The sequence below is a fragment of the Strix uralensis genome, chromosome 7 (assembly GCF_047716275.1).
Source record: "Strix uralensis isolate ZFMK-TIS-50842 chromosome 7, bStrUra1, whole genome shotgun sequence".
In the NCBI taxonomy this organism is placed as follows: Eukaryota; Metazoa; Chordata; class Aves; order Strigiformes; family Strigidae; genus Strix; species Strix uralensis.
Genome location: NC_133978.1, coordinates 29,941,740 through 29,958,099, shown reverse-complemented (window position 1 = coordinate 29,958,099; position 16,360 = coordinate 29,941,740).

Below are 16,360 nucleotides of genomic sequence, written 5' to 3'. Positions count from 1 at the left end.
AAGTGCTATATATAGACAGCAATGCTCTTTTATTTTTAAAAATTATCTTAAAGCTTACCTAAATACTGATTTATGTGTCAAAGCTGTAAGCACTCCATTGATCCGGTAAATATACAGATAAGGGTTGCTTAGCACAACAGACTTGGTGACTGTTACGGTCTATCAGACAAATGCAGATTTAGCCCAAAGTTGAAGCATGCATTATTTACTTCGTTGACATTAGCAGCTTGATGAAGCTGCTCTGGGAGCTGTTACAAGACAGTGTAATCCAGAGTGGCAAAAATGCTGGCAAATGAAGCCCTGACATAATACCTCATAGCAGTGGTGTAGTGTCAGCTCATGGCTTGGTTCAGAGATGAGTGTGGATGTGCGGGCAGAAAGCAGGTGCAGGTTCTCCTAGGAGAGCTCACAAGCCGTTCTGCCATATGACATTCTTCCTTCCCTCTTGAAGACTATGTGAAGCTCCCACATGACTGGAAAGCTAAATAGGTTGTGATGGAGAAAAAAGGTCTCTTCCAATAACCAAGATGTGTGTGTTTTGTAATTGATCTAGGAGCCAGCTTTTCAGAAAGGCTCAACTTGAAAAAGTGTGACTGTCAGGAATAGGGACTGATTCTGATAGTGTTAATTAGGGTTTAGCAAGTGACCAAAGAAACCAACAAACCAACTGTATAAGGGAAAGCAATCCCAAGGCAAAAAAACTTTGGCTCTGTCGTTAATGTGATGCATTATTTGCTCCACAGATTCACTTGTTTATCCCTTCCTGATCCCTACTTCGTAATTTTCCATTTTGATCATACCTGAGTACAAGATTCCCTCTTCTTTCTTTCTTCCCTTTCTCTGTCTCCACTGTGATACAGAATACTCAGGACAAGGATATTTAGTGTGTATCATCAATTTAGATACACCTATGGGCAATGCACTCTTCCTAGCGAATCCAATGGCAGCCTGTCGACACAAGTCATGTGTGCTAGGAACAAATGGGACTTCAGCGCAAAGGAAAGATCCTGGTTCTGAGTCATTATTGTTAATCAGACTCATAGCCCATGGCTTTTCATGCTATAACCTCCAGAATAAGTCACTCTGCAGGGCTTTCTGGCTTTCTTATTACTACCCATAAAGATATCCTTTAAGGAAGTGCAACCACTTCCATGTGGTACTGATTGCACTGAAAGCCTGATGATATCCATCTTTTCCCTTCCCTCCCATGAGCAGTGCACTGCCAGCAGCATCCAGCTCTGCCACACACAGACTCAGACACTTCTCCTTCCTAGCGTTTGTGAAGCATTAACCAATTCAGGGAGAAGTACAGGAAACTAAGTTCTCTGAGGATCATACATCTGTCTGCTATAATAAGTAGACCAATGTGCACACTGCCAAGCTCAGACAAGGATAAATCCCGAGTGAAACCCTTGCCAGACAGTTCACAATATTAGTTCAGTAGTCAGAAGGCTTTAAAAAGTCATGTTGTGATCTTTTCACTTGTTTTCTGATACTGTTCGTGGGAAGATGGAGTGGAAAGGAAGATCAGAATTTTTCAAAGTTTTTCCTGAAATGTTGGAAACTAGAGAAAGAGTGTGTGTGAATTAAAGTCTAAGAGTACTGCAGAATCAGATATCTCCAGGATCCTGAGATTTAGGGGGAAAAAAATCTTGCAAAGAACATCTTACATTGCAAATGTGGCAGTACTATTCAATACTCCCTTGCCTATATAAAAGATATAAAAGATGGAGCTAAAATATACACTGTAAGCAACAACTCCTATTTTTACAGATTTATGAAAGATAAAACAGACTTGACAGTTAAAAAAATTGTCTGGTCCTTTGAATCTTGTGTGGAAGGTGTTAAGGACTTTTCTGGATTACTTGAAAGGGATCAGTGCAAGTCTTTGTTTTATTTCAACTCTCCTGTGTTGCCACAGATAAATCACCAGCCATATTCTTATCAGTATGGTGGCACTTTAAACATTAAAATAGACTCCATCTTACTTCAACTCTACACGCTGTAGAGAAAAAGGAAGTTGTAGTCAGAAGGATCTAGTAGGGGTATGCAAACTTGGCATCATGCTTTTCTTCACTGACAGCATACGGAGACATGTTCAGTGTTATGCACTGTAAGATATGATTTTGGGTAAAGGGAAATGTGAGTTGTCCACAGATTGCATGAATTTACCTACGCTGGACTCATTTCTAGCATTGCAACACATGGTCTGAGCATGGACCTTAGCCTCTCTCATTGCAACTGCCCTTCTTCCTCACAGCAATGCTCTGAGGTTCTTGGCAACTGAAATAACGAAGTTAATGTGAGAGCTGTGGATAGTCTGCAAATATTTTAACCAGCTTTAATTACCTTCAGAGCAAGATGCTTGACTAGCACTGGATATAGTTTGCAAGAGCGGGAAGAAAGCAGCAGAGGGGCTGGTCCTGTGGCTGCAACTGCCGTGGTGAGCTTGCTGGTGTCAGCTGTATTGATGAACTTGCATCTCTCCTAATGTGAATGTCTTTATCTGAACATTTTTCTCTTTTTTTTTAACCTCAGATGAATTATGAGTTGATGAATGGTAAAAATCAGCTGGCTGGAGGATTGCTCTAAGGCTTGCACTCTTTTAGACTCATGCCCCATTTTAGATAGATAGGCTCACTGTAAGTTATTACTCCCAGGTTGAATTCCTGCAGACCCTGCCACAGACCAAGGCCACCCAGACAGATGTGTCCTGCAGATATACTGATCACACAGAACAATGTGCCCCATAGAGTGTCTGAACAAAACATGTAAGGTAGATAAGGAGACAGTTTCTTACCATTGCTATGATGGGCATACGTGTACTATAGGTGGACTGTGAATGTTCATCACCAAATGCACCCCAAACACAGAAGTTTTTTGCACATGCTCCATGGAAATTACTTGGATTTCAGCAACAAGGTAGCACACATGACATGGAAGAAGACTGAGTCTCCCTCCACTTTCAGTGCTTAGATTCTTTAATAGAAATAAGACCCTAAAGCTGAAAATAATTATTCACTTGTGTTGTTTCTCCCCTATTCTGCCCACGTACTATGAAACAGTAAAGTATTTCCAGTATCCACAGAAACATCAAGCGTGATAAGAAATGAGATTTCTATAAGGCAATATTTTCCCTCTGATTATGTAGTATATTAGCTCATGTACCCAGCTGAGAAAAGGTATTAAGACTAGTATACAGGGAAAACAAATAGGAGGGTGATACTTAGCCTTAGGGCTGGAGGAGTTCTTAATTTCTTACATTTCCTCAGCTCTTATTTATACCAGACTCAGTTATGTTGCAGAGTCACGGTTGGCTTGGGAGACATGAAAGTAGGGTGAAGGGCAGCAGGAAGAAATGAACTTTTCATTTGATGGATGAAGAAGTGTTTCCATGTACATAGCATAAGACTATACTGAAAGAAACAGTGATTCCCTCTCACCTTGTGGTGGCATCTGTCAAGTTTAGAGAGAATGGGTATTTTTCTAGTGTCTGTTACAAAATGAAATGGGGTTGGAGGAGGAATTGATTTCCCTGTAAAACAGAGACTTTCATCAAATCAAGTATCAGATTTTATTTCTTAAAATAAGAGAAAGAAAAAAATCATTTTTTGTCCCAATGTTGAACTGGTTTCATATTCAGCTGCTGTAAAAAAGGAGAGAAACGGGGGCAGTTGAGCACAGAGAAAGAAAATTATTTCAGAGGAATTTTTTGATGGAGGTAATCCTACAACAAAATTACAATTTTCAAAGGATATGCATGGGGGCAAGCAAGTCCCTTTCCCTCCTCCCATCCAGGTGGCAAAGCAGAAGATGATGACACCAAGATCCATCCTGTTCCTGGGCAGTGCGACTGCTCCCCTCCCCAGGGAGGGGAGAGGTTTTCATGATGTGCTTGTTTTACTGTGAGATTTGGGAACACCCCTATGGAGTTCCTCAACCAGGGAATAGTGGATTGTAGCTAGAACCAGTTATTTTCAACCAGAAGGAAAATGCTTCTTTTTTTTTCAGGTTTAAAACCTCTGACCTTCATTGCCACTATCACTCTCGCCAAGCCTATGCCAGACTTTCATTGTTGCTGCTTTCCCTATGTTATCTCTCACCAAAAGGGACTTCTAAAAGTCAACAGTGGAGACTTCCACCCTGCCACAGTTTTAGAAGTGGACACATACTCTCTCCAGCCTGTTCAGCCGAGCCCAGTCCTCGCAGCAGTACAGCCCAAGCACTCTATGGCTACGCAAAGTGTGAAGAGATGGAGCTGGCCCCAAGGCTGTTGTGAGTAAAACTTAGGTGTAGACTTTGTCCCTTCATTTATTTTCCTTTTTTTTTTTTTATGATTTTGCATTATGTGTAGACATTTTTTGGTGGTTAAAAGGGACTTAAAATCATTCTGTGGAACACCTGAGGCTGCATCATGGATCACTATTGATCTACTGACCACTGGAAAAGAAATGTGGCTTGAAAACCTTCTACCAGCATCAATCAGTTAATGCAATGGGGGAGACCCAGTCTTTCAGTTCCCTGAAGTCAGCGTCGTTGAGGCTTCTAACATAACAAGGACATGAAAGAGTATTGGACATGAGCTCAGTTTCAGAAATAAGAATATTTCACTGAAGTAGCAACCACAGTTGTTTCAGACTATAATTTTCCTACAGGCCAAAGAGAAGCTTTCTGGATAGGTCACTGCACTACACTTGAGAAGTCTTAAATCGTATTTCAGCTGTGGCACTGTTTCCCAGGACAAGATTCTGTGTTTGTCTCTGCCTTAGTTTCCCTGCCTGTGAAATGATAATGTAATCCAAAGCGTACTGAAGTACGCTGAAAGAGCTGAATATATTATTAATAGCAACTGCTAGTTTTAATATGAGTATGACATTCTCAGACTGTGGTGCATTTACATCTGTACGCTGGAAATTTCTATTAAAGAAATACAGAAAGCTCAGATGGTCACATATTCATATGACATGAAAAAAAGAAAATGGACCTTGAAAGAAAACAATTCTTGTGATCAGAGCAATCCAGCAAGACAGTAATCAACTCAATCCCTCTGACGGGGGCTGGGCCAGCATGGAGGCTCTCAGATTTACCACACATAGATCAAAGAAGCATAAAAGACACAAGTCCAGACAAACAGGATAGACTAGCTTGCTCTGATAATTAAGACTTACAGAGTGCACGTCCATCCTCAAATAATGCCCCAAAGGAGGCAGCCAGAACACAGCCTACCTCTAGAAGCATTTGACTCACATACTGCTGAGTTATTCATGACATGTGAGCTGTGTGGAAGAGATCTTTTTATTTTGCTTTGTTTTAATGTTGATGGGAGACTACTTTCTTTTGAAAACAGCCTCCTAATGCATCAGGACAGCTGCCTGTGATACACCTCATTTAGCGGCAATTGTCTCTGTAATGTTTATAACCCTCCCACCGCCATCCAATATACAGTCATCATTTATCCTCTCATTTGCCTAACACAGTGTTAAAATGCCCTTCCAGTGCTTTGTTTTGCTTACTTTTCCATTCCCTTGCTGTCCTCATGTCAGAGATGTTAAAACCTCTTTTGAACAACTGACATCTCCATGTCAAGGATTTGAGACTGAAGGATGCTTTCTCCACTCCTTACCCTGTAGCCTCTCCCTCCTGTTTAATTACAAGCTTGGGAGTGTAAGACATCATCTATCATTCCTTGTTCATTATATCTAATAGATGCACATTTTGAGCTCTTCAACAAACTGACCAGACATATGGAGCATGTTAATCTGCTTGTGAAGTCTGCCCTTTTAAAATCAACAATGCCACTGTCTCCTCAACTGAAATCTCAGGAAATTAGGGGGAAAAAACAAAACAAAGCAAAACAGAAACTCCATCAAAAAAACCCTGAAACACCCAAACCACAAAGCTCCTAGTATCATTCTTAAGGATCATCTGTGCAGTCATTTGTTGCAGTCCAAACATAACTGCTCTGTTGTAAAAGCCTTTGCATACATATGACACAACTTTACATCTTTGCAACTGGTAAATTGCTATGTGAGTTTTGTTCCTATTAGAAGATGGAGTAATTTCACGTATGAGTGAGTTCGCTTATAGTCATCAAGTTCCTGGGGTTGGACTTCTGTGCTGATGTATTTTGTCTCTCCATACTGTCTCTCACCCTGCCCTCATCATCTACACCATTTAATGCAGTGGTCACCTTATCAGGTGTCACCACCCCATTTTAATGATGATATTCTGACAGATCTCTGCTTACTCACTTGAGAAGCCATTGGATCTATGTATCACATCTAGTGCATCTTTCTTGCTTGGCTTGTGTAGTGCTCATCATAGTGTTTCCAGCTGGACCCCATGTCAGGGTCTTAGGATTCTTCTCCATCTGAAAAAAAAATACAGGCAATTCTGATGATCAGATACACAAACTATGGTATATTTGAGACTTGATGTGTGATGAGAGTTGGGTGGGGATATAGCCAGAAATTCATGCAATGACACATAAAACTCTAAGCCTCCAAGAACTAAATCAAGAATACAGACAGCTTCCCAGACAGCTTTCCACAAGGTGATGATCTTGATACAGAATATGAACATGAGCTTGCTTTTTGTGCTACCCACAACTGACACATGTGGCATTGATAGGTTCCACACAGATAAGATTGAAAGCAGCTTTTGCCTTCATGAAAGTGGTTCAGAGACCCCAATAAAAACTGGTCTGAAGGAACAGGCCCCCAGCTATGCTTGGCCTGGTAGCAGGGAGACCTGTTACACTAATGCTTCACTGAATCTAATATCCACGGTGCATCATAGACAATACAGATAATCCCCACCATTAAGGAGAATAAAAATTTTCTAGGACACACTGCTGAAGTTCAGTAAATGCAGCTCAGGTTGAATGATCCAGAACAAAATGTTTAGTTTCCATTTTTCCTGTTCCTTAACTTTCCCTGTAATAAAACAGATGTACAGTCAGTTTGGTGATTTTGAGTAGTTCCTCGAGATTTAGAGTTTACTTGAGAAATAAAGTTACTCTGGGGCATTAAGAGCACACAAGACTGAAGATGAGAAATTTGTAGAGAGTATGACAAGCATGAAAACTGGAATGAGAACCATGCTGGTGGTGGATTTATACTGTTTACCTCTCACTAATCACAGAGGTAGCTTGAATAGTTCTCTATCCTTTTGGTATTGTTTTCAGTGTGTCAAGCAACTGTGCCTTCTGACAAGTGAGAGTTTCACCTGTAAGTATTTTGGTGACATTTGAAGTAGGTCCATGAGAAGCATGTGACAGTGTTGAAATCTATGTGCATGAAGCTTTGGTCCTAGGAGAGATCCCAAGAGGGGTCATGAAAACATCTTAGAGCTTTGATAAGAAGAGTGATCCTCCAAGAAAGCAATGTATGGTCTGAAAATGTAAAATGCAAGGTGATACAGCCAAGTATTCCTTCCTGACTCAGCCTAGGCACTGAAAACTGGGTTTTTTTTACAATGTGCAGTAATGCAAATACATCTATTTCAAGGGTGTTCCTGCCTACACTGAAAAAAAAGAAAAATGGCAAGGACAAAAATCAAAGACTATGGAGATTTTGTTATAGCTGCATGTGGTTGATAATTACTCTGGTATCAACTGCTGCTGAATAAGCCTTTATCTTCCATGCTGAGTAACATTCATTCTTGGTCAAAAGCTAGACTTAATGGAAGGCTTCAGCTATAGTATTTGTACCACTGTTCTGCTGTAGGGGCTGCTTAGTTTATAAGGTGTAAACCAATGCTTTCTACTACTTTCTTTCAGGTTGTTTGACACTGTGTGTTGGCTGCTGGCCAAGCATTAATAGTTCATAAGAACAGCTGTAGTGAATCAGATCAAAGGACCACCTGACCCAGGAACCAAAGACTTACAGAGACAAGAAGAGCTAGACAAACATGTATGGTGTTCCCTTGATATAACCACCCTGCAGTCTGCAGCCTAGGGACCTCCTGAATCAGAAACTGTATCCACATCTGTGTGCTGAATAGCCCTCAAGAGACCTATCATCCTCTCCAAATGCATCTAATTGCTTTCTGAATCCAGTTATATTTTGCTCCTTGGCATGTTCAAAAGCTTCATTTGTTACAGGCTAATGAGCTTAATAAGCTGAAGCTGTGTTTTTATTGAAAGGTTAATGATTACAAACATTTAAATAGTTAAATCAACGCCTTAGCTAGGACTGGAGTTATATGGGAAGGGAGCAGTAATCCTAGTTCTTCTAGGAAGGCTGCTGAGGATTTTTTGAGGTGTTGTGGGTTTTGTGATTTCTGATTGCTGGGTCTTAACTTACCACTGAGATATTCCAGTTTATGCTGTTTGCTTTCACTTCTGTTGTGCTGGGTTTAGGTCACATTAAATCCCAAACTGGGACCATTTTTTTTTTTCCCACAGGTTGTGTCTCAATCTACAGATAGTTTTGCAGTTCTTTAACATATATTGCTTAATACTATGTGAATAATTTAGCTGCATGGATCATCACTTGAGTTTTTACTATCTAGGGTTGGTCAATCAATCCCTTGACAACTTAAAAACTTTATTTCTTAAAGTATATTTTTCTGACAATTTCTTATGATGTAGTGTCTTCATTGCTAAAAGTTACATGATTACTTTGTAACTGTAAAAAAACAGCTTTGCATCATGACACTTGATAAAAACTATAAAAAGCTAGAATAAGGGCTCTTTTATGTATCAGATGGCAATCAAAAAAGCTCTACATTTTGTAGTTAAATATCATTGATGATAATGTCACCTTTGAAGAATTAGAGGGTTTCCCTTTTCCAGGTGATTAAAAAAAAAAAAAAAGGAAAGGAACATGAAAAGAGCATTTTGTGTGTTTTTCTTCCCAGGAACACCAGTTTCATGCAGTGCCCAAGTGAGTAGAGGAGAGAAATGAAGATAAATGACAGTAAAATAATTCTAGAGGTGGCTTCATCATAGTGCCTTTATAAGAAAGAGCTCCACTGCACTTGCTTTTACGTTTAGTGACTTTCCTGTTGGTTTTTAGATCCCACTTGTTATTGAAATGTTGGATATTGTGCCTCCCTGTTTTTGCCTCCTGAACTGGCCAACAAAAACAGGTAAATGAAGAATTCTGCAGTCTGTAAGTTGCAGTACAATTTTGTTAGGCACACTGTTTTATCAACATAGACTTTTATATCCAGCTGACTACACGGATAACCTATAAAGACCCACTTGGAAGCATACTAAACTCAACAGAGACTCCCATTGACTTAAATGGGCTCTAGACCAGGCCTGAAATGAAATTTGTCTCAAATTACCAGTTGACAAAGATCCAGGACGGTGGTTTTATTTGGAAGAAGCTGTGAAACAAAGAAGTAAAATGGGCAGGAGCAAAACAATGGCAAAATAAAGATAATAATTTAGTCTGGTAATTGGGAGAAAGCTGCTAACCAGCAGAGAAGAGCTCTGGAAAAGCCTTTCAGAAGGACTAGCAAAGGGAAGAATCCTAACTGGTTTCAGGATTAATGCTGATGGGACAGTTTCCATAGTCCTTCCACTTGCAACAGCAGAGACCGGACTTCAGAAAGTCTTTTCTCTGGTCCTCAACCACTCATTTGCATTAACCTTTGTCCATGAGGTTTCAAAGGTCTTGGATTTTTCCTCATGTAAACTAGCCCAAAGGGAAGGAGGACAGTTTGCTTTAAAAAATGTCCTTTTTGCGGTCTTCTGAACACTGGATGGGGAATGGTGCTGGAATAATTCCATTGGCTTCTGTTATGTTCAGTGCTTGTCTCTGATAACATCATTTTCTAATCAGCTTTTCTTCATTTCAGGATATGGAAGAAGCACAGGACACTAGATAACATGCATTCCTGGGATCCGATAAGGTTCAGTTTCCTCTCTGCTCCAGTTTTTTTCACTATGTCTGTGAACAAATCAGAGAAATCTTGATGTATCTTAGTACCTAGCCTATGAAAAAACAAGACATGTTCCCCCCTCCAAGAAGGGGACATGGGCAGCTCCAGGGATACTCTAAGTGTCTATAATCTGTAGAAAACGAAATATTATTCCTTAAATCATGGGACTGCCGCTGCCTTCCATTTATTACTTGTATGAGAGAACAGAAATACAGCTTCCATAATCATGATTTTTTTTATGACACAATGCTCCACCCCAAAGGTGTCTGGTTTGATCTTCATTGTTAATCAGACTGCAAGGCTGAGAGGCACACCCCATTTCATTTGTCTAGATGGAAGTTGCATAACCCAAAGGACTATGTGGAAGGGGAACCATTTCCTTGGGAAACCTGCATAAGGATTTTGTCAAGGGAGAGAAGGTGGCCACTAAAACACAGGCTCTTTCAAATAAGGCAGCAGGGTGAGTATTACACCAAGTCTGAACCATTATTTTTAAATCTAGATGAATGGTGTTAAAACCTAATCATATTCTGGAAAGAGAGCACATAAAGTATTGCACTGAAGACCACGGAGAAAGGGGGGGGGGGGGGGGGGGGTGTGTGTGTGTGGAATGAAGAAACGAGGGGTATATTAATCCTTAAAAGAATGGAAAGGCTAAAAGGGTAGCTCTTTTTCCTCTAGCTAAGGAACAGAGAGGAGACTGTCTAATCTTGCAAAGAAGGAAAGCCTGAAATATCCTGAGAGGCAATGCTGCCTTTTTAATGTACACTGCTTGCTGATAGCCACAGGCAACAGAAGAAACAGTGAAAGGGAACAACAGAAAGCTGAGATTCGGTGTGAACAGATACCTAAAAGTTAGGGAGCCTGCGGCTATGTGGTTTAACCAGACCACTAAGGATTTTTCCATGGTAGAGCCTCAGATGCCAAATTAAATCAGCACATACAACTTCAAGCTGTGGCCATTGTTTTTAGGCACTTATTTTGCCCACTGCAAATGCAAATTAAGATTACTAGTCTTAACCCTTCTATGCTGATGGCTAAACTACATTAAAATGCTAATTCCTTTGCATTTTCTGCAGGCACACCACTACCCATCACTGACATGGCTATGTAAGCCATGAATCTCAGGCATGTGATAGAGCCATCAGTCACAGAATCCCATAATCACTTTACTACACTCCCTAGTTCTGGAGGAGTGCCTGGTACCACATGGGGCTTAGTGAACGGTCAATGCTCCACATGCTTGGAAGAGATTCATTTTACTGCAGGTCCAATTGGCTGTGCCTAGCTACAGAAAAACATCACAGGGTTTCTCCTGGTTTCTCTGTCTGGGAAACTCAGCCCTTAATGGAACAGTCCCCAGTATTACTGGGAGCAGCAGATTTGACATGTACGTGGTTTGGCAAGTTTTCCTCTTGTATAAATGAGTCTGGGATTTGCTTTAGCACCTGCTGCTCTTTTTACAGTGCCAATTTATACCTCAGTAGGAATGTTTCCCTATAATGCAGTTGTTTAAGGAAGTATTTAGATTTTGCAGTGTTTATCTATCTGCCATTCAGATCATGCAAATGTTTTGGATGTTGCTCCACTCAAATCTATAGCATCCATTAAAATATTCTGATACGCAAGTATTTCATGAACTCAGTTTTGCTTCTTACACTTCTACCCACAGCATTATCTGAAGAGTTAAAATTCAAAACAAACCCTACAAAAAAACATTGTTATTTCTTTTACTTCCATATATACCCCTGAGAGAATCATTTAGCTGGATTTATTTTAAAAGATTATTTAAAGACATACAGATTAGGAATATTCTGCCTGAAAAAGTCTAACATAATTAAAAAGCAATTATGTAAATGTAGGTGTTGAGCTTCCCACTAACCCCATGTTATAGTCTAGAAACTGTCTGAAACCATCAACTTAGGTACTTCTGGATGTCCTAGAGCTGGAAAGCCTTGGTTGAATTGTAACCCTCTCTGTTTAATAGAGATTGTGTACTAAATGAATGTTTCCAGTGATAGGGCTTTGAAAGTTTATCAAAAGCTCTTGAGAAACTGGGTTCCTGTAGATGTCGGAGACATAGAGGAAGCTGCTGAGCCCAGCAGGTGCTGATTTGATGGCTATGCATGGAGAAGACAAGGAAATGTGAACAACATATTGCTTCTTTTTCCAGTTGTTGGGATTTAGTATGCAACATCTTAAGAGTACATCCACCATTTATCTGTTCATATTTTATCCCTAGCATGTCTTTCCTGTACTTTAATGAAATTTTGTCAGTATTCAAGGAACTATATGCTTAAAAACATAGTTTTGTCTCTGGGACTATCCTGTGCGCAAAGGACTTGTTTCTCATTCAGTTTTTCAGCATGAATGACTGCTGGATGCCTATTAGGTTTTTTTATTTTTTTCCTCACAGTCAGAATTGTGCCATGTGCCATGCTCCCACAAGCAATTTGTATTGACCTTCAGCACAAACTAGCAGCTGGAATTGAACAGCGGCCCTGAGAGGAGGCTCACAGCGTAGAGGAGCTAGAGCCAAATGCCTAAATTCATCCTGCCTCTCTTTAGTGTCTAACTCAGGAGTTTTATTTCTTCTAGTGTCAGGAGGCACTTAAAAGGGTTCTGACAGATTGACCAAGCCTTGCAAGATCTTCTAGAAGTGCCTCTCTTTCTTAATTAATAGAAAAGGGGATGAAACTGACTTCCAGTGCAGGAGATACAATAAAGTATCTAAAGTCATGTGGAAGCATTGAGAGTCATATGGAATGAACCTGGGCTGCTGTCAGCAGCTGGGACACTTTGGAAGCTTGCACTTCTGAGGCTGTGTGTGCTGGACAATGTGTTAGAGAAGAGCTGCACACTCAAGTCAGACAAGATCCTAGCCCAAAACACAATCCGATAATTCCATTTCTAGGGGATTACCATGATTGAAGGTGGAGAACCCCTTCTACTATAAAACGATTTTTTTGATGAAGGGCTATCTGCAATCTTTGCTAGCCTCCTACAACTAATGCTTACAGTAGTGAGACTTCCGATGAAGGGACTAAATAAATGTGAAGAATCATAGTAAATCAGGCATTATTTTCAGTCAGAGCCCCCAGAACAAGGTACTTTTACTTTGCTCAAGCTAGATTTCCTATCAGTCACTCATAGCTTCACCCTTATCAAGTCATCACCAAGCAGACCTTAAAAACTGGAGTAAAAGTAGATCAAAATGAAAATGTAGTTTAAAGCTCTTCCAGGAATATTGCACTTTTCCTTATTCCCTGACATGACAGATCCCTTATCAATGTAGACACTCAAGGTCTTTCCCATCTATCTGTCGCATCTACAAAGGAATTAATTATTTTTTTTTTTACTCTAACTGCTTGAGACACAGGCCATACAGCACCTTTCTGGTGAAAATCATTATGCACAAAAACTCTCTCAAATCAAAGAGATGGGAGTAAAATAAAAGCAACTGTTCAGTTCCATAAATATCCTTTCCACAAAGAAATAAATATGTTGATATCAAACCAGGAGATCATATGGTCATTATTAGTGCTTATTTTAAATGAGCTATTTTTCTTGTTGATGTTTTGTCTGGTTGTTTTTTTTCCTGGGAAGTAAGAGATCTGTCACTGAAAAGCTGTAGGGATGCTTGCTTCTGCAATAATAAGAAAAAAAGCAGCAAGTGACCCTATTATTTTGGAGGGGTGTAGGGGGTACAGTTAAAGAGATGTCATTTTTAGACAGTGAGAGCAAGACTATTGCTGCTCATCAGAAACACTCAAGTGAAAAATGTTTTCCCAGTGATTTTTCTTTTTCAGTCATCCACAAATTCCTGAGCGCAGGAAAGGCCCAAGTGTGTCTGAAATATACTGTTCAAAACTTGTTTGTCGATCTTCCCGTCTCCTATAGTTCTGTGCCCTGTAGAACTGAGGCATTTCTCAGGGAAACTGAGACTTACAGAGCTCCCAGATGATTCTACATAGCTTTCTGTTTTGCTCTGCATTTACGTAATGAAGCTCCTACCTCACCAGATATCAGGTTCTTGAATCAATCTGATCCACCAAGTCTCATCTCCCACTCTTTCTTCCTCTTGTTTTGCTGAGAGAAGGAGGGGACCATTGCTTGGCCTATACATTCAATACATCACTGGAGTTGACCCAGATGTCATTCAGTGCCAGAATGAGCTTAGATAGCTCTGTACAGCTGCCTAATGTTATCTCCTTCTCTTCTTGCATTTCCTTAAAAAAGCACTAGGGTATACAGACCACAGGGAGGATATCAGACATTCCAGATGGTGGTTCAAAAAAGTAAGTACATATAAACATCTTCTATGCAAAAGCCTATCAAGGGATATATGTTATTTTTTAATAAGAGTAACTTGTTCATAATGGAAGAACAGGGAATTTGTGAGGTTTGAGGAGGGGAAAGGTTACATTTTAACATGTAAGTAGGTTTGCAAGAAAAACTGAAACTTTTGGGTGGTTTTTTTAATTATATACAATTGGTGACCTAATTCTTGACTCTTTGCTTTTCTGCTGTCCCCTCTTCAGGGCCTCACATGCACTGCTTCTCTTGCAGGTTCTTCTGACTAGAGTTTTCCATGCTATGCACTCAGGTCTCATATTTTTACCATAATAACTCCATCTCCCCACTTAATTAAAAAGGAATCAGCCATCTCATCTTCCAGGTTATTTCTACCTAAGCCAAAATCTTTTATGTTGAGTCAGACTTCCAAATGACTCAAGATCATGACCAAAGATGGCGCATCCTTTAGGTCTGCAGCGAGTATCAGAGACTATGAAAACACGTAAGAGGTAGCTGAATGCCACTGTCTGCAGCAGACAAACTCAAGTGGATTATGTGCAGATGAATGGATGTGCAATCAGTAGTCCCTAAGATGCTTCAGAGAAGCTGGCACGTCATCATGTATCTTGCTTAATTGGCCAGGACTGAGGGCATTTCGTTAGAAACCCAGCGCAAAAGACAAGCAGACAAGCTGAACAAATTGTTAGCATTTATAGAAAATAGAGAGCTAGAAACTGGATTATAGCAAATAGATTTCTGTGTGTCCACAGAGTTCACATGATGTTAACAAACATTACCTTTTTTTTTTTTTACCTTGTTTGTGCAGTTCCTTGTGATTTAGCAACAATGTTCCTCAAAGCGATCCTTTTATCATGGAGACATCATTTAAAAAGTGTTCTTATCTAGCCTGCAACATACCATGTTTTTCACTTTTCTTCCTACATCCAGAAAACGTGGCACATGTTGAGTTAGCCACACATGCAGTTCTTCCCTTGTCACCTGCTCCAAATCCCACTTGCCTCTCCAAATGAATGTGTAAAATCCAACCACACAAATCACTGAACTCCCTACACAGTGCATTCAGGCACTTTATTTTAAAGTGATGCTATCCAAGTGAAGGGTTTGAAACATGTGATGCTATCCTCCACCAGATGTTGGCCTGGTTTAAATGCAAATAAACACCCAAAGGGAAAACAAGACAATGGAATATAATACCTGCTGAGATATGGGCTAGATTTCTGCACAACCAAACTTTCTTATGGTTTCAGATTTTTTTCAAGTTTCTTTCCAGCACAATTTCATTCTTACCCCATTGTGATGGTATGTCCTGCTGAGTGCAATATTCTTGCAAATTTCCTGTTTTCTCCTTCACTTGCTCATATATATCCTCAGAGTAACAAGGATATATATTTATCTACAAATTTTTATTTTCCCTACTGGAAATGTTTATGCTCCCTGCATAGAGCAGAGCAGCAGCTTCTCACTGCCACTGAGTCCGTAGAGGACAGGACAGAAAGATGAAGACAGTGGGTTTTCTGCTGTCTACCATCACTACTATCACCCAGGGTGAACCTCCAAATTTTTCACCCAATATCTCTTCTCAGATGGCTGTCAAAATCTCTGCCTAAGATTGATCAGTCTTAGAAGACTAAAAACTGGACTGAAAATTGGGTGAATATCAGACGACCCTTTGCATGGGCACATATGTGGGAGTGTCAGCTCTGTGCAGCTGTGGGAGGTTTAATATGTTAAGAGTCAAATCATGTGTTACTGGTAAATGATTAAGAGGCAAGTCGTCATTGGCCTGTCAGCCCTGCACAGCTGTGGGAGATTCAATACTTAAGAGCCAAATCGACATTGGCTGGTGAGTGTGTGTGTGGAGAGTTCTGTTTGGGGAGCTCTGCTAAGGTGGTCACCTCTGCTCAGGAGGATTCTGCCTTGCGCTGGCTCAGGGAAGCGCCAGCTCTGCTCTGTGCCGGCCTGGAGAAGCAGTAAGTCTTGGAGGAGAAGCAGGACTTGGAAGAAAGATAAGTCAGCTTGGGGAAAGTATAGAACTGTTTCTGGGAGAGAGGGTTGATGACTGTCTAGTTGCTGATTTGCTTAATATGAAGTAAGAGCTTGAATGAGAGTATAAGTATGTATTATCGTATGAGTATGTATTAATGTAAGG